Consider the following 19,383-nt stretch of genomic DNA (forward strand, 5'->3'; position numbering starts at 1 on the left):
TAGTAGTACAACCTGTTCGTTTGTATTCGAGATTTTGACGAGGCTGGTTGTGTACAAGATTTTTGCACACCTTCAAAGTGTACAAATTGACGGCCGGCCTCATTTGCCAGCTGTAGCTTCGGTGATTACAAACTCTGCTTAATTTTTAATAGCCGATAGTATTTGTGGCGACCTGAACGCAACGACCAAGGGACGTGAAATGTAAACTCGGCATTGCAAACGGGGTCCGAGCTATTTACAACCAAAGAGAACGCCGCAGGAATTCTGCGGCATGGAATACTTGTGACGACAGGCATAGCCGGATATGTTATGAATTTAATAACTCCATAGCTTATTGTGGAGATCTGAGCTCTGCTTATATTTTGCTAAGTCTGCATCCCTAGAGCTAAAAGATGAAAAAAATATTCCCTTAGTTAGTTGATCATGCTGCTGCGACGTCGTCCGTACAAGTAGGAGTGACCGTTGTTATTCCGGACCGCTCCTCTACGTGGAAGGTCAGTTGCCACAGACTTGCACACGGCTCGCATGGTGTTATTTCTTTCCCGCTGAATGAAATGATGACAGAAAGTGAGAGAAAAGGCGCAGCGCGCACCGATCTCGAGCTGCACGCATGCGGGAGCAGCCGATGCGCACGCCCGCGTTTCTTTCTCGTCTGCAACGAACGGCCCGAAGGAGATCCGTGCGCGTTTGCGTGCGTTATCTGCTGGCCATCGCCGAAGGGGGACCGGAGGCAAGGCACTCACTCCGCGAGTATTTTTTTCCTCGTTTATAGAGTAAGCGGGATTTCCGGACCTTTGACACTGCCTAATCGGGCACGTGGGTCCTTTCGAGTTCTTCGGAAATTCTCTCTTCCTCTGTTTTTCACCCGCCAAGAGGCAGCAACAGCCGCGAGGAAATGGACGGTTACGCTCAAAGGGGGGTCGAAATAAGAAAAGCAAAGCTTAAAACGGCTACAGGGGAGTGCGAACCTCCGCACCAACCGGAAAAAAAGGCTATTTTGAGTTTATTGTGTGCTTCGACGCTTACTTGCTGCGACTGGCCAGAGTGCGTCATAACCTCCGCCGCAGTCGTGTACGGGGACGGACCACTTTCCCTTTTCACTGTCGTCAAGGTTGTCGAACTGCGAGCGTGATCTGCATTGATAGTGGCTGGAGAAACAGCAGTGCTGGCGAACACCGCCTTGATTAGACGACGCAGCCCCGCCGCACGGCTTGTCTCCACTTGCGGTAATCCTGTCTAGCTTGCGGAAGCTTTACTGGTCGATGTAATTTCCGCACCCATTGTCTTTACACTCGGCTGTGCATTTGATCAGATCAGCGCACTGTGTGCAACAGTCATGGTTTCTCCTATGGCCGGGGAGGCTGGCATCTTCGAGCGCCGTACGAAATACCGATTCAGATATTTGTGCGCCAAAGGGGACCGGTTACTGACGAATTTCAGCGCCATGTGTAGCCGTGCATGAAGAATACAGGAGGGCATAATCGTTGTCGCGCTTTCAGAACACTGCACGCGGGAGGGTACAGGCTTGTGTGTGAATACCAGTGTAAGTACGTCAGCAAGATAACCTTTCCCCTGTTGTCACTAAAATATTCACTAACAGTTTCATTTCATGCTATTTCTCGCGACATTTTCACCTGACGGCTGCTTCGCTGGCATCGTTCAGCTTCTAATGCAGGAATTTCACGCTATGCTTTCGGTTTGGTCATGAGTCATGACGCATTCGGGCGCAAATCCGCAAAACGTCCCATTCGCACTGGTAGTTATAAATCGCATAGTTTGCGCTTTTGTATAAACGGGACCCTGCAACACTTTTTCAACTTTTTAAAAAATCTTAAAGGCTTGCAGAACGTAGTCACACAACACACCCAGTACTTAGATTAGGGGGTCGCAAAGTGCCTTAGACAAACATTACTGCTATATGCTCATCAGATAACTTGGAAACTCGCTCAAAAGAGTATTCTCTCTTTCTCGGTCTTGACGTTCTTCGACGGCCCGAATTACGTCACTGAGACCATGTAGCGGCTGTTGGCCGTTTTTTCTTCAGTTGCAGCACTGAACGCTTTTCGATAGCAACTTTAAAAATAAAGCCACAAAGACAAAGCAGAAATCAAAGGCGTATCTGGTGCTACAAGCAAATCACGCAGCGCCGCTCTGTGCTGGCGATAACTGTAGCTTTCGCAGTGCTTCCAGGCGCGAAGGAAAGTGTGAAAGCGCTTAACGAAAGTGTTGCAGGTCCCTTTAAGAAATATTTTTTACTTCCATGTTTGCTTCGTTGTCGAGGCAGTCCCGTCGTTCAGCTTCACCCCAATGCACCCAAGGGACCAATTCATGCCCGTCAACAAAGCAAATTCGGCCAATGACAGCAACGTGCATAATACCATTTGCCTCAGAAATGTGATCTTCGCTCTGACACTGCGCAGGGCAGAACGTCACGCTTGCATTGCGGGATGCCACAGCGCAGACCGAACTTTTGAGCCAAACCATGCGCTCGACGTCATCATTCGCCGAAATTTCATTGCTGGCTGCAGGACTGGTCAATTGAACGCATTGCGGTGAAGCTGAGCGACGGGATTGCCTTAGAAGAGTGTGTGCTTCTCGTCGGTATTGTGGGCACTGCCGAAGAGAGATTTGTTTTGACCATAGTGGTACCACTAGAAAATGATCTATGGTAGCCGAGATTGAAAACACAGGACTAGGCTATAATACTTGTAAAGAAGAAAAAAACCAAGACGGAGAACAATGGTTACACAACCACAGATCTTTGACTTATTTGCTCTGCGACAGCGCAGCACGCGTAAAAGGAAAAAGTAATCCCAGCCTTCATCAATTTCAGATGGCACTTCTCGAACCGCTACCAGAACCCGTTGGATTTCAAGAAACTTGAGAAGGAATTCAGGCTCCTATCCTTGCATGTGCACGCATACGACACCTGATCCGTATCAGGAGGAACCCAAGAATTTGTTCGGAAGGTTCCTCTTGCGGAGTCCACACAATAGAGAGATTGAATCACTGAGGTCTCACTATGGATCTTATATCGAGCGCGAATAGAGTCCGGAACCTTCGCTCATCTGGTGACCGACGTGCCGAGGATGACGTTACGGGCAAAAAGAACTGCAGGGATCCCTTTGCAGGCATCGTCATTGGAGCTGGTGCTCTAGGTAGCCCGTATGAGGCCGCTCGGACATAGCTGCATTCACTCGGCAAAGGAGGACGTAATGTGAGAGGCTGGTCGAATAGCCTGGTGTAAAACGAGGGGGTTACGTAACGAAAGGTGGTGTGAAGCGGGGGCTAAGACTAAAGGACCATCCAGGTCCCCTTGTGGCGCGGATAAGTGGCACATTTTTGTTCTGTTAATCCCTGGTCGTCCCGCGATGGCACACGACACCATCGCGCACGTGTCCAGTGCGGCAGCGGTGACGTGAGTCCGGGATTACCGCGAAGGGCGCAGCGTATCCCCGGAGCACAGCAACATGCGGCGAGTGCGCAGGCGGCCGCCAAGGCCGCCAGGTTCCTCCGCCGCCAGTGCAAGGGCGCCGCGACAACACGCGCGCCCATCTAACGAAACGCAACGCGCCCCAGCACCAGCCGGTGCACCCGCTCAGCTGTTGCCGCCGCACGCGTCAGGTGGCCCCCCCCCGGGAACTCCGGGAGTCGACTCTCACTTTCCTCCCAGAGGGGACGAATAATAGCGGAGAGGAGGAAGGGGAGAGGGAGAGAGGAGAGCGACAGAGGTCTTGGGCGCGAAGCGGCGGCCAGTTATTTCTCGGAAGCCTGCCGACGCGAGCGCTGCGGCCGCCGAAACGTCCGCGTGCGTTGTTACCTCCACGACCGCCGGCGGCAGAGCGCACCGTTGCTGCCTACTTCTGCTGCGCACCGGTCTTCGAGCGCCCACATCGTCCTCGAGCGTGTGTCTGTTGTGCGACGGCCAGTTTCCATCAGGGGACCCGCTTCCGTGCCTCGTCGCCCGCCCGCTTCGGGCAGTTCTTCCCTCCAGAGGTGTTTGTGCGCAACCCACCAGCTGGTGAGTCTCCGTTTCGCCTAAAGAGCTGTGGTCCAGCCGTGGACTTCTCGTACTCGGGCGTGTTTCTCAGCCGAGAGGAACGCAACTATCCTGTGCGAACGAAACAGATTTCCCGGTAGACCCCACAAAACGACGAAATATGTGGGCTGCGATAATTATTCCTTTTACCTCTCTCGTTATCCAACCATCGATTGTGCGAATGTTGAATTGGACGTCTTTGTTACTAAATGCGCACCTGCATCCGAAAGTGCCCGTTGGAGGATCGACGGATATGTTCGGGCAGAAGTGTACCGCTCTTGTCCGAATTTTCTCGGTTCTTGCGGCCTCCAAACTGAACTGGACGGGACGGGCCAGGACCTTCTCAGTTTCGCTTACAGCTGTCGCGGCCGCTCGCTAAACGCAACAGAAGTGTGTTTGGGAACATGATACTTGAAAGCTATGACGCCTGTCATTGTAATTTGTTGCTTTAGTCCTTGGATCAACAAGTCTTTCGGTAGATGGATTGATCAAGCAATCAGTCGATCGACCGAACGATTCATTTAATTCGCCAACTCCCGCGATAATTAGGTCGAGCACACATTTGCGATGTTGTCTATGTTAGAAAATGCTAAAACAAGTCGCCAACGGCTACATAGTTGACTTAAACGTATATTACGTTTACGGTGTCAACCTTTGCTTCGCACGCCTCTTATGTCCAATGGCAAACACCTCTAGATACCTGCGGCGGGTGAAATCCACTGGGTAGTCTTTGTAAATACCAGCTATGGATACAGAAAAAGGGGAAATAAAATAAAGAAGGAAATCAACCGTTAGCTGTCGTTCTTTGTTTTTTCGTTCACTTTTAATCCCGCCCTTTTGAGAAGCGCATGCTTTGTAGTAGCGTCGTTTGCACCACTCGTACAGCTGTAGTTTTCCTGGACGAAGCGGTGGTGTTTTGAGCAACCGACCGGCACTTGAGCGCGCACATGCGCGCGGCCTGTGACGAACGGGGTCGCATTGTTCGCAAATGTAGGCAATTCCTCTTGTCCTCGACGGACGGCGCAACCGAGAGCACGCTGGCGCGGGCGCGCTGGGGAAAGCCATAATTCTTCTGCGTCTATCCGGAAGCTACGGAAGCGGCGCAAAAACAAAGAGCCAAGTGCGAAAGCCCGTTGCCAATTCCGCGCTTATCCTGTATGCCGCCTGCGGCGTGCATCCGCGGCATATACTGCGAACGGTGATCGGCCATTCTCGAGGCCTGCGCTCAGTCATTTGGCCCGCGCACAAAAAGGCACGTCTTGTGTCCTTTCTAGCTGTTCGTGTATACATACTTCGCCGCTCTCCCTCTCCTCCTCTTCCTCCCCTCTCTTACGTTGGGAGAGCATAAAACAAAAACACTGTCGTCAAGACCTTCTCGATGGGGAAATAGCTGGGTGCGCGTATGAGCAAATCCTGTTGACGATGATGATGACTACTGGCGAACGGTTGGGTAATTGTCTCGCGCAGATTGTTTTCGAGGCGTTCGAGAGAGTGGTACGCGTTTGTCGCTCTACTCCGCGCTCCCGTGCTTTCGCTTTCTCTGTGGGGCTGGCGTTTACTCCGAGATCCTGTTGGCAAGCGGTCAAGAAGGCGCTCTTATAGCCTCAATGTCTTCTTCCTCGGCGAGTGTATACCTGGCCGCTTCTCTCGCGTCCGTCGCTGAATACCGCCGCACCGCGGAGGGGAAAAGGAAACAACGATAAAATGTGCTCGATTAGGTAACGCGCGCACGCGCAGTGTATAGTTACGTCACCGAAACGAGCGTTCGTCTTGATGGCCATCAGTGTACGGGCACTGCTCAGCTAATGGGTATACACCCCAAGAAACTGCGAATGCATCCCTTCTTTCTTCTTTCCTCGTAAACTCTCCGTCGACGGAGAAAATCACCCGGAGCTGCCTGAAGGTCGAAAAACCACTATGAGGATGCGTGGGAGTCTGGCTCCGCGGCGGGTTTCGAGGTACATTTGATGGAGGCGGCGTCTGCCCAGCGTTCCCAGACACACTGGCGCGACTTCTGTTGCGGTCGGCGCTCGTCTAAACGCGCCAGCGGAAACATTGTCACCGAACACGGGGGAATGAACAATAGCTGCAAATTATTTCTTCGCGCTGTCGATTGTTTTTGAAGAGAAACAAACGCTGTGTAGGAGATCATTTGCTAATGAACAGGCGACCTTGCGTCGGTGTCGATGAACGCCAGTGAAACAATAAGCCGTATTACAGAGCAGGGCAATTATGCTCCCCAAGGCACCGCACACACACACACACACACACACGCGCGCGCGTATTGTCAGAGTGGCCGGTTTTAGTAAGGACTTGTCTTGGAAATGGATTAAACTGTTTAATGACTGGAAAACTGATTACATTGCGTTATGGGATCGGGGAAACAGCACTGAGAACGTCCGTCGCGATGAGCGGCGGTGGGGCGACTCCCCGCGCACGAAGTTCAGTTTACCCTCGCAAGCGAGGGTCCAAAATCCGAAACACACGCACACAGCACGTATAAACGCGGGCGCCGCTCGGGGCCGCGTGAGGGTACATATAAACACTGGCGGTGACTCGGGGAGGCGTTGGCGGCGTAAGCTGTGGCGGTGTCGTATACGCTGCAGGGCCGTCTTCTCCGCTTTCCGTTCGTTCTTCTATTTTCTTTCGTTCGTCGCCCCCAGCGAATTCTTCGTAGCCCCTGACACGACCTCCCTTTAGAAGGATCTGTCCCCAGGTCCTTCACCGAGTTGGCGCCCGATGGAGCTATCCGCGAGCTCTGTGGGGTAATTGATGCGCTCGTAGTATGGACGCAACTGTTCCACGTTAACAGTTTTATCACTTGGGCCTCCGAGGTTTCCGATTCTCTTGATGCGCACCAGGTTTTCGCCAGCAAGGTCCGTGATTTCGTAGGGACCGTCATATCGTGGGTCGAGTGTCCACTTTCTGGCTCCAATAGAACACAAAACCTTGTCTCCTACGTTGAAATTCGGAGGATCCCTTCTCGCGTCGTATCGTCTCGTAGAGTATGCTTGGCTCTTCTGTAAGTTTTCTTTAGCTTCTTTGCGTGCCATCGCAAGCTCGTGAAGCCGTACCGAGTCTTCAATGTCATTTCTGACGGAGCCAATGTTCAGCTCACCGGGTAGTCTCGGCTGGTATCCGTGCATAAGCCAGAATGCGCTGTACCCTGACTGCTGTGTCTTTGCAACGTTGATGGCAAACACTGCGTCTGCAAGCAAACGATCCCAGTCGCGCGTCTCATTGAGCAGCTTTCTGAGAACTTGCTTTAATGTTGCCACCATTCTTTCGACGAGACCGTTGGCCTGAGGCCAGTAAGGTGGCGTGTTGACGTGTTCGATGCCGAGTCGTTTGTGAAGCGAAGCGGTCTTCTTGTTCACAAATCCTCTGGCTTGGTCGGTGATTATTACCTCTGGGACGCCGAAACGTGGAATCCATCTGTTGAGTAGATAATCAATGTAGTATGTCGATGCCGTACTTGGCACTGCTATTGCATCCATATAGCGTGTCGCGTGATCGATGCATACCAAGACGTAACCCTCGTCTTCGCTGTCATTAATTGGACCAAGGTGATCCAAGGAGATAACAGTGTTGGGGTCGTTCGGAATTTCTCGTGGGTGGAGGCAGCCTTGATTTCGTTTTGTTCTGGCGTTTATAGTCTGGCAGGTATGACAGGACTGAACGTATGTCTTGACATCCTTTGATATGGAAGGCCACCAATATTTGCGTTCGATGAGGTCCTTCGTTTTCGTTGCGCCGAGATGTCCGTTACTGTCGTGGAAAATCTTCATGACAGTGTCGCGCAGAGCTCCCGGTACAATAATTTTCTTCGATGAACGCCCCTTGTTGACGATTTCTTTGGTCAGAATGCCGTCGTCCATCTTAAAAGCGCTGTCCCGTCTCTGGCTGTCCTCCGTGAACCTGCGGCAGTCCGCGTCCAAAGCTTGGAATTTCCGCAGCGTCTCGTGATTGCCGGTGATGACGGTTTGAAGTACGTAGCCTCTCGCACCCTCCGTTTCGAGAATGTCTCCTGACATTCTTTCCGTTTCTGTCTGGCGTGATAAAGCATCTGCGGCGGTGTTGAGTCGGCCTGGGCGATGCAACACGTCGAAAGTGTAGTCGGCCAAGTCGAGCATCCAGCGAGCAAATCGTCGATTGATTGCTCCCTTCTTCATGAGGTACGTTAGGCTGAAGTTGTCCGTGAAGACGGTGAACCGTGGTCCTCCTCGTAGATACAAAGCGAATTTCTCTGTTAGAGCCCAGTGCAGCGCCATGCATTCCAGTAGGTTGGAATGAAGCTTAGAGTCGTGTTCGTTGAGCGCTTTGCTTGCATACTCGATCACTCGTTCCTTTCCGTCTTGGAGCTGAGTCAGTACAGCTCCCAGTCCCGTTTGGCAGGCGTCGACGTGGACTCGTGTCTGACATTCGGGACGAAACGTTGACAAAATTGGGGGACTCTTCAGCGAGCTTTTGAGGTTGTCAACGATGCTTTCGTGTTCTGAAGTCCATCGAAATTCAGCCTGTTCCGAAACTAGATTCCGTAGAGGTCGTGTGATTTTCGAGAAGTTCGGAATGAATTTGCGATAGTGGTTCGCAAATTGCAAGAAGGAGTATAGCTTCTTAGCGTTGACGTGCGGCTCAAACTTATCAATGGCTGCGATGCGTGAACCGTCTGGAATTCGGCCTTCCAGTGAGATCTCGCAGCCAAGAAAGTTGATGCTGCTGCGTATGAACTGGCATTTACGGATGTCCATCTTGAGTCCATTGATCTTGATTCGAGCTAAAGCTTCTTCTAGAAGTTCCAAAGCTTCTTGAATCGTGCGTGCGCCTTGACCAACATCGTCCATGTAGGTCGCCGTACGTGGTAGACCGTCGAATGTGTGGCGCATTATTTTCTGCATTGTTTGTGGCGCTTTGCAGAAACCGAACGCCATCCTGAGATATTCGTACTTCCCATCTGGGGTGACAAATGCTGTTTTGTGCACGTCGTCCTCCTTCACTCGAACTGTCAAGAAGGCAGCCTTTACATCCATGACCGTGAAGTACTGCGCTTTGTCCGCTGTGATATCAAAGATGACGTCTTCCATCACAGGCATCGGATACGTTGGGTTTATGGTCTTCTCGTTTAGCTTTCTGTAGTCGTGCACCATGCGTCGAGGTGTGGTCGGGTGATTCGGTTGGTCAACCACAATCGTCGGTGCGGCATACTCGCTTTCGCTTGGACGAACGATGTCTTTCTTTAAGTATTCGTTGACTTGCTCTTTCATAAAGTTACGATCCGCTGGAGAGCATCTGTAGGGTCGTGAAGCAACCGGTATGTTGTCTCGTAGTTCGATAGAGTGCTCGATGTGTGGACAAAGTCCAATCGGGCTTGTTTTGCTCGCGAAAACCGAAGAGTTTTTCAGGAGCAACGCTCTCAACTGATCACGTTCTTCGTTTGTCGCGTCTGTTGTCATCGAGGAAACGGCAGTTTCGATACCTTCACGGGTGACTGGGTCTATTTCGATTTCTAGGCCCTCGATGCGTACGAAGTCCGTTCTTTCGTTTTCACGGTGACGGCAGAACGAGGCTATGAGTGTCTCTCCAATTTCATCCGGTTTCGATGAACTGGTTGGATCGTGGACTGCGAAAGTTGGGCACTGTTTGTCCTCTTTCGTTACGTTAACGAGCGTGACGTCATTCGTTGGATGAAACGTGACTTCAACGTTGGCGTTTCGTCGCCAGTCTGAACCAAGAATGATGTCCAAAGGCTTCGGAAGAGGGCTTACCACAACGTTCGACAGTGTTGTGCGTGTGTTGCCTACCGTGATGTCGATAGTTGCTGAAAGCTTGGGCTGGATGGTCCTGTCCAATATTTCGATGCGGTCTTGCGATTTCCAGTGGGTGACGGGTGTATCTGGAGGCAATGCTTCAGCAGAGATTAGTGACACGTTGGCACCACTGTCGATGCAAACTTTCACTGGTGAGGAGTTGTTCAAAAGTCCGTCTACGATCGGCAGCGTTCCACCAGATGATTGCAAAAAGCAATTCGCTTGTCGGCTGGAACTGTGGCGTCTATCTTCGGGCGCTGGTTGCGATCGACGCCTTTCTTCAGCTCGTAGTGTGGCGCTCGTTTTCGGTTTTGGGCACTGGCGGGATAGATGACCAGGCTCGTTGCAATTGTAACAGGGTCTTCCGGTTGGTGCCCTGAATGGCGAGAAACTGTTCGTTCCCGAACCCACACGTTCTGATTTTCTTTGGTTCGTTGGATTTGGTGTTTTGTCGTCAGTTTGGTCGCGTTCCGTTGATCGGCGGCAGTCTAGCATGGTTGCTCTGTCGATGAGGTCGATGACCGAAGTGCAACATTGCGCTGCCAACGGGTTGGCCCATTTGTCGTCCGTGATTCCAGCGAGAATGAGTGAAATTCTTTCTTCCGTTGCGAGGTTGTACGGTGCTTTCTCAAGCATGGCATTCTTCGCGTAAACGTACTCGGTTATGGTTTCGTTTTCGCGCAGCGTTCGTTGGGCTTGGTAGTTAAGGAACTCCTGCATGGTCATTTTGCGTTTGAAGCGTTCTGTTAGTGCTTCTTTCCATGCATCCCAAGTTTCTATTTTTCTGCCATAGCTCGTGTGCCAGTCGCGGGCAGGACCCTTCAACCGAGAGATCGCGTTCACCAAAGTTAGTGATGGAGTCCAGTGGGCTAGCGATGCGATGCGCTCGGTCTCCGCTGTCCAGGCCTTCACGTCTGCTCTTACCGAGCCGTCGAAGAAAGCAATGGCTGTGGAAGTATCGCTCGTTGAGTGGACCTGCAGAGGCTGCTGCGCTCGTGCTAAGCATTCGGCTATCGTAACTTGAGACTCGACCATCATAGCCATTAATCGAGCCATATCGTTCGTCTCCGATGGGGTTCTGCGGACTCCCAAAGTTTCGTCTCGTGCGTCAGCAGGCGTAACGTGCCGTGGAGTATCAAGGGTTGACTCACGTTGTTCGTCGATGCGCCCGGTATCAACTTGGTCGTCGTGACGTTGGCCAACTTGTTCCGAAGGGCGCTCGTTGGCTGTTGCCATGAGGATCTGGAGCTGAGACTTCAAAGCGTCGACATCGGCTTGCAGCTTTTCGTTGGTAGCCGCCAGGCTCTCCATGCTTGCCAGCCGTTCGTTGCTGGTGTTGCGTAGCATCGTCAGAGAGTCGAGGGTACCGTCAGCTCGTCGCCGTGCGTTGTCTTCGAGAAGCCTTTTCACAAGTTCACCTTTGTTGCCCGTGTGGCGCAAAAGGCGAAACTTGAGTTCGTCGGTCAGCTCTTTCTTTGTGAACAATTCCAGGGAACTGGCGTCTTCCGATGAAAGGAGGTCAGACCCCGGAGTCGGGCGTGTCCGAGTTGAGTCAGCGTCGTGGCACCCTTGCGTCGAGTGCTCCGCCATTCTCCGTCCGCTTCAATTTTGGTTGCCGATAATTTCGGGTAACGGGGCTTCAATTGTCGTCGTGAAGTTCCGTAGTCGGCTGCGCCATGTCAGAGTGGCCGGTTTTAGTAAGGACTTGTCTTGGAAATGGATTAAACTGTTTAATGACTGGAAAACTGATTACATTGCGTTATGGGATCGGGGAAACAGCACTGAGAACGTCCGTCGCGATGAGCGGCGGTGGGGCGACTCCCCGCGCACGAAGTTCAGTTTACCCTCGCAAGCGAGGGTCCAAAATCCGAAACACACGCACACAGCACGTATAAACGCGGGCGCCGCTCGGGGCCGCGTGAGGGTACATATAAACACTGGCGGTGACTCGGGGAGGCGTTGGCGGCGTAAGCTGTGGCGGTGTCGTATACGCTGCAGGGCCGTCTTCTCCGCTTTCCGTTCGTTCTTCTATTTTCTTTCGTTCGTCGCCCCCAGCGAATTCTTCGTAGCCCCTGACAGTATATATGTATATATATATATATATATATATATATATATATATATATATATATATATATATAGTATACACAGCAAGAACAATAACAAAGAAGGTTAACTCACGCAGCGGCAATGGGACTTGCCTTCATCAGAGTTACATGATGTTGTTGCCACAAACATTTCGAACATTTCTTATATAGCTTTGCGGAAAGCTGTGAGAAAGAGAGGAAGATGTTTCGGAAATGGAGAGTATGCAAACAGTCGGGCTATGCCTGTGGTATAACAACAAAGAGAGAGAGAGAGAGAGAGAGAGAAAGAAATGAGTTGGATTAACAAGGCAGCTGTCAAGATTGCGCAACGATATTGCAACACACGTGGTGTGGACTGTGGGTTGCCATGTCGTTGTGCAATCTTGAGAGCTGCCTTGTTAATTCAACCCCTTTCTCTCTCTCTCTCTCTCTCTCTCTCTCTATATATATATATATATATATATATATATATATATATATATATATATATATATATATATATATATATATATATATATATGCTTTCCGAGGTCTTCTTGACAATTCTTATTTCTGTCTTATTTTCAACGAGCCCCTCATTTCCTATTCTGATTCGCTACATGCATAGCGAGGGCCTCTGTTCTGGCAGTCTTGGTGCCATAGGGAGCTTAAGAGGGTTCAACGCTGGTCGACCACTCTCGACATGTCGTAGACGCTCGAGTCACGGCCCGGGGGTTAAAAAGAAGGTCCCCTTCACCCCGAGTAGTCCGAGTGGCGCTGGCTACCACCCCTAAGCGCAGGAAACAAAAACACCTGAACATAAATACCCCAGAAAGTGGAGGCTAAAGTAGCCCCGCCGGTAGCGTAGTGGTTATCTCACCAGACCGGTGTTCTGGAGGTCGTGGGTTCGGATCCCACCTGGCGGGCATTTTTTCTCCACTTTCTTATTTTCCAAATTCTTTATCTGGAGCCACTACATCCTCCCCTTTGCTTTCCGAGGTCTTCTTGACTGCCAATTCTTATTTCTGTCTTATTTTCAACGAGCCCCTCATTTCCTATTCTGATTCGCTATATATATATATATATATATATATATACATATTCAATAAATGAATTTGTAGTGTTCACTATTCCGCCTTCGACACATAGAGCTCGAATCATTTTACGCAATCAAAGAGCATTATAGCTGCAGAGAGCAAATAATTTTATTAGAATTTTCCGTCATCAGCATACTTCATGGTCTTGTTCGCTCGTAAATAAATAACAAGAACACAGTCCACAGAGCTATCCTTCCTGGTGCGCTGAGCAGACCATCACGTGAAAGTGATCGCGAAGTCTTGCGCAGTTGCTTAGTCGGCGCCATTTCCGGGAGGGGGTTCCACCGCTGAGGAGCATCGAAATCATCGCCAGTTGCTTATGCCTGATCGATTGTCTTCCAAACAGCGAAGAGGCGACGTCTATGAATGCGCATCTCGGGCTTGGAGACGACTTTGCGCTTAAACAACAATATCGTCGCCTTCTCGCTCTTTTGGCCATATATACCGCCGTATGCTTGAGGTTGTTCATATTCGAAACTGAGAGCATGCTTCAAACTAGGGATGTCCGCGAACCATGGCATTCGTTGGACGCCGTAGCACGAGCTACAAGGGCCTCGCTGTTTCTTGTGGTCCGTGACTGCTGATACGGCCAAACAAACTCTGTGAACGTCGAACGCGCTCATACATGTCTCGTTATTATGGACGGATTCGTTCCCCAGAAAAATCGTCCATAGTGTCGTCCATAATAACGAATAAAGGTCAAAAGCACAAACATTAAGGAATAATAGTTAAAGGAAAGCTCGTTTGAGGAAGAATTGTTTAAGGAAACATAAAGGAAAGCTCGGTCCGTTTACTCATAACACCAGCCATTCCTCAACAGAACTGACCAGAGAAGCCTTGCCTTTTATGCGCGCGAATATTGCCACGAACTATTATCGTCCTGTTAGCTTGTCCTGAGCCCCATAACCTGCTCTTTCCGGCATCTGCCGCACTGGGCAATATTGTCTGACGTGGAAAGGGTGCCACCCTGTCGTCAGTACCCTAGAGTGTTGTTCGCTGATCACGAATGTTCTCGATCTAATTTTATGGTTCTGGAAGGAAGAGCGTTCCGAGATAAATGGTTGCTTCGGCAAAAAGTAAATTCCTGGTACGCACTGGGGCCTCGGGGGTGACCAGTCTTTTGTTCTATTTTTTTGCTGTGTGGACCCGTGCCCATAGTAACGAGACAAAAGTGCCTGTATTTACCAATTTCGTCCCCTAAATAGCCGTCCATGGTCCGGACTGCGGGTTTCTATATTCGCGGGGCAGAATTGCATGGCGAGAGACCGGTCGCCAAAAATGTCGTCCATATTGCGGGGTGTCCATATTAACGAGGTCCATATTAACGAGACATGACTGTATATACTCCGGTGTGGTGCGTGGTGAGCGCGTTCCTGCGTCCGTTTGTGTTTGTGAGTATTCTTGTGCACTCGCGTGCTTCGCCCATTTACGCGTGAGCGAGGATTCGCATCGCTGGTGCATGTCGCGGATGCATGAAGCTCGCCTGAAACGCCGGCATACTCATTTTCCGATGGCACGCATCGTTGCTAGGCAGCGTCGCTCTGTCGGATTGTGAATCCTCTCAATGAAGGTCGTACAGGGAAAGAATGCCGCGCTAGCAAGAAAACGCGTTGCTAGGCAACACCTGGGATAGTCGGTACGGGGTGCTTGTAACAGGCGGGAGAATTTGAAGGGTGTCTCGTCTGCTACCGCGCACGTATTTTCGAAGCGGCGCTTGAGCGCTACCACATCGCATTCAGCTCACCCCACATCGCATTCACCCTTTCAATTTTACGCGTGTGTACATGCCCCAACCGAGAATATTCGCGTAAGCAAAACGACGCACGCCCGCAGAAATGAGGGACAGTACGCTCACGTGAAATGTGGGTTCACTTCTTGGAACAACCATCTATCTCCTTCTTAAAAGTTTCTCTATCTATCTGTCTATCTCTGCAGCATGCTGCCACCATTTTGCGAAGTGAGGGGAAGCGGTAGGGGGAGGCTGCTCGAACACCCCAGTCATCTTGGGTGGCAAATGATCTTGCTCATCGCTGTCTATGCTGATCACACCGACTTGCGGCGATTTACGAGGAAGGAGTTTGGAAGACAACTGTCATTTTCTTTCCTTTTAGTGCTGCGATTCTAAGCCTTTCATTGAGAATTGAAGGAGGGAATATTCAAATACTGCAATCAATAACGCTATGGCAATTCGCCCGTGCGGGAGTGGCAAAAGCCGCCATAAAGGCTCATTTCGAAACACCAAGTTAAACACACCGCAGCGGGACTTCCAACTGAGCAATCCTCGCTCGCGAAACAATGTTTCCGAGCTATTCATTAGTGCCAACGAGATGGAACCGCGATCGATCGTCCCCGCTCCATTAAGTGAGGCACGTGGGCTAGGAACGACGTCGGTTGAGCCGCCCGCTCGGATGACCGCCCGCGATGTGCAGCCCGCTCGTGCCCGAGCATTGTGCGCGCGGGGGCATTGTTTGAAGAAGGAAGCTCGTCTGACCCCCACTTAGCGCTGCCGTCGATAATTGATTCGTCTCCTGTCGTTCGTCTTCGTTCCGTTCTGGCATCGCTCGACCGAACGCCAGCCAAGCAGTAAGCGCGGGACCATCACATGAGCTACCTACCTCCTCACGGAAGCCAGCGACTCGTTCCGGATAGAAGTCCCTAATTCTCCTGGACAACGCCCCCTTGCGGGCAGGGTTACCGATGTCTGCGCCCTGGAGTACATCCAAATGACATTGGGCAGTGCGCGCACGAAAGCGACGGAAACGTCGTATTTGTGCGCCGGTTTTTGTATTCAAACGCGTGGCTGCCTCAATCTATGCAAATAGGGGGTTTGTTTTAAACGGTCTTTTCATACGCCACGCAACATCCATTCCGTTCTCTCTTTTTTGTTGTTGTTGTTTCTAGTTTTCGACTCCATACGTTGTTTCTGTAAGGCGATTTGGTTATGCTAATCTTCGGTTGTAGCTTGTTTGTAGCTCCCTTGGAGATAAGCCAGAAACGAGCGACAGACAAGCGAGGTCTCTGGATAAAAAGGGTGGACTACCTGGTATATGGTTTGCAGTGCCCGCTCCACGGCAAGAATACGTGGCTGTAATGCTAACTTGCCAAACATAAGCCTGACGGCCAGCGCGCCCATTGTCTCTAAACGTGGGTGTCCGTCCCTGTATCCCAGAGATAACCACCGGCACACTCGTGCAAGGACAGTTGTTACGCTCGCGTGCACTGCGCACGGGCAACTCCTTGTGCCTCGGCGCCGATACGTGACACGCATTCAGTCTGCAGGAGCTGCCCGCGTCGCACGTGAAGTGAAAAGTGCGCAAAAATGGGAAGAAGGACGCGACGGACTACTGAGCGCTTCGCACGGCGAGAAGGGCGCACGTCGCAAGGGCCGGCTTGCACACAACACGAATGGGCAGTCGGGCTGGCCAAGCAAGGTTTACAGCGAAACTGTTCGCGTGCACGTCACTCGAATAGTTTACCTACAACGTGTTGCTCGAAGTACTTTTTTTTCTGCGCGTCTTCCTTGTTTGTGCTCGCGTTTCGCTGCGGCGGCCGCCTTTTCTGGTGAAGCAACGCAGACTTGAAGGACGCGCCGTTTCCCTTGGCCCGTTTTGTCACTCCTCCTGGTTTCGCGCTATCGTCACATCACTCGCAGCCGCCTAACGAGTCGTCTCTTTGTACACTTACGCCCACGGGTGTGACGCAAAGCGCACAAGTGGCCGCTGCTTTTTGGGTTGCCAAGAAAAACGTCAACCGTTCCACGCATCCACGCATGGCCGGGCGCGCGTTGCCCGTGTCCACCTCCAGCTTGCCTGCGCGTGCGGAGGCATATGTGTCGCGGCGACAAAGGCGCCTCCGTCCATGGAGCAACGTAGTTTAAAGAACACGCACCCAGTCCAGCACGCGGACGCGTGTTGAGCGCGGCTCACGCATTCCGACTGCGGGCAGCATTCCAGGGTGAGCTTCGGGCATGTCCTTCGAGCACACTGGAGGCGAGGCGTGCCTTGAGCGATGTCGTCTGCACAGGGAGCACGTGTAAGTGCGTATGCGCATTTCCGCAGTCATGCTTAGCTCCCTCCGAGTTTTGCCGAAACGTCTCAATGCCGGAATTGCCGATTGTGTCGCGACCCTTTGCCGCCGCCCCTGCACATGCCGATTGTAAAGCGGAATTGGACCCATCGGATTGCGAGTTGACGGACGCAGTGGGAGCGCCAGGAAGGAAAACGCTCTTCAGTCCCCAGGAGACGGTCAGCGTGCACTGATAGCACCGTGAGTGCGCACGATTAGACGTCGTCGGCGACCGAGGAAGAACGGTGCGGCTTCTTGGGGATGGCCAGCACACCGACCTTGTGCTGGCCTTTCGAGGAGGCCGAAGACCAATTTGGAAGTTGGCCTTTTCGCTCTCAGAAAACACTACAAAGCTCAGATTCATCGAGGCTGTTTAACGGTTATCTAAACACTCAGTTCGTTTTTTTTTTTTCTTTCTTGTGGGATATTTCGTTCCGGAAGGAATTACGGCCACCTAGAAGTCAACCGTTAAAACAGTCATCCCCGACTTGGTGACATTTTCACAGCTGAGCTGTTATAGGTTAACACCGGGCCGGTGTTAACCTATAACAGCTCGTTTAACCTATAACACCTATAACAGCTGTTTTTTTTTGTACGTGCGTGGACCGAGAAAAGCCGCTCCCCTACTCCTCACTTCAGCTCGTCCTCTCCCTTCAGCCACCTCTTCGGCTCCAGCCCTCTATATTTTTGCAAACCTGGAAAGATGTGTTCTCAGCAATGCATTCTGGTTTAGAAGTGAAGCCGACTTTAAGGAAATCAGTGTAAGCTTGGTGTTTGGCTTTCCCACATCGTGAATTGCACAGCGAAGCCTACTCGTAAAGAACAAATAGACGGCAATGGGCGTGAATTCGGAGGAGGGAGACCACCGACGACGATCGGGCCGCGGACGGCACGCGTAAGCGTCATGCCTGCCGGGACCCCGAGTACTCCGAGGCGGAAAGCGCAAGACGTCAGCGTGGCTACAATCCTGCTTGACGTTTCCCCGGCACGACGGCCAGGTATGAGCTGAAGTTTGTGGCCGACCAGTAACCCACCAACAGCCCCGCTGGTCGCCCACCTTCACACGTTGGAATGGCACTGATTTTTTTTTTACTTGCCAAAAGCGGGTATATGGAAGTAGTTTAAGCGAAACAAAGTGCAGATGAAGTCTGTGCCTGGCTCCGAGCCTCCTGTATACCGAGCCTTCCGAGCCGTGCATCCTGGGCGCTCCCGTCGGCCCAAACGAGTGGGCAGTAGAGTCTTTGTGACAGACAGCACGAGGACACAACCAGAAACGAACGAATAAATGCTTCGCCATTTTTTATTTATTTATTTATTTATTATTATTTTTTGAGGTGGGGGGGGGGGGGGGTCCTTCTGCAACCTTCGCGTGCGTTAACGATGGTACTGGCATTAAGGAGAAGAGTATACGGTCCACGTGGGACATTTCGAGAGGGCATGTTTTGAACGTATGCTGCGATGCACCAGAAAGACGTCTTTGCATACTCCGATTGTAAGCAGCTTCACCAGAGTGCCGTTCTAAACACATAAAGCGCTTGAGTACCAGGTACCAGGAGTCAAGATGCAGGCCAAGCTTTCTTGGCTTGGTCGTGCAAGCATCGCCAACTGCTAAGATGTCCGCTACGCTGTCACGGAGTGCCTGTGCGCGCGTAGCTGGTTCCCCTTTGCGCAAGGTTTTGCGGTGGGCAAGTAGATGCAGTGCGTGCGTGGCCTCGGCGGAGCGGGCCGCCCTGTGCCGCGTCGTCGTCTCCGCATGCCCGGCGAAGGGCAGCACGCGGAGGGGCATGGGGCAGAATACGAAATGGTCGCCGGGCGTTGGTTGCGAGGCCTCTCTTCTGCGCCCTTTCATGCGCGAAAACAAGCCGACGGGAAGATCGGAGGGAGACAGCCGCCGTCACCCTGACGAATGGTCGCCGCCTCGCAAGGTGCACGCGGTCAGCTGGCGCTGTCGCGAATAACAGGTGTCCCGCGCCCTGCGAACAGACGTGTGCCGCCCGTTGCTCCTCCGCGGTCCTGACTGCGTCGGTCGCAGGGAGATCAACCTTCCGAGCTTCTCTCGTTTGTCTCGCGCTTTTTTATCTCGGCAGGGCGGGAAGGCGACACGACACGTCCAGTACCTTCATGAGTGCGCGCACCGAAAGCGATGCAGAAGACGCCGACGCGCTATAAATTTGTCCCTGACATCGAGCTACTCAGGACAAAGAAAACGCGAGCGACGTCGGAAAGACTTTTCTTTTTTGTAGGGGTCCGGGTAAGAGCGAACACCAACGCAAAGGTACGCGTTGGCGTGCACGAAACCCATTGGGAGC

At 51.8% G+C, this 19,383-nt stretch overlaps 1 protein-coding gene across 2 annotated transcripts in view; it reads left to right on the forward strand.

Annotated features, from left to right (window-relative positions):
* The window catches only part of LOC144140980 (Ig-like and fibronectin type-III domain-containing protein 2), a 287,829-nt gene that overhangs the window by 186,685 nt on the left and 81,761 nt on the right, over positions 1 to 19,383 (forward strand). Inside the window, exon 1 of one of the 2 annotated variants that reach the window (XM_077672466.1) lies at positions 3,579 to 4,021. The exons of the other annotated variant lie outside the window; for it this stretch is intronic. The gene's annotated coding sequence lies outside the window, so the exon portion shown is untranslated. Of the gene's footprint in view, positions 1 to 3,578; positions 4,022 to 19,383 lie in introns of those variants that run through there. 2 annotated transcript variants of the gene reach the window in all.

The sequence above is a fragment of the Haemaphysalis longicornis genome, unplaced genomic scaffold (assembly GCF_048455015.1).
Source record: "Haemaphysalis longicornis isolate Haplotype H1 unplaced genomic scaffold, Haemaphysalis longicornis Haplotype H1 scaffold_58, whole genome shotgun sequence".
In the NCBI taxonomy this organism is placed as follows: domain Eukaryota; kingdom Metazoa; phylum Arthropoda; class Arachnida; order Ixodida; family Ixodidae; genus Haemaphysalis; species Haemaphysalis longicornis.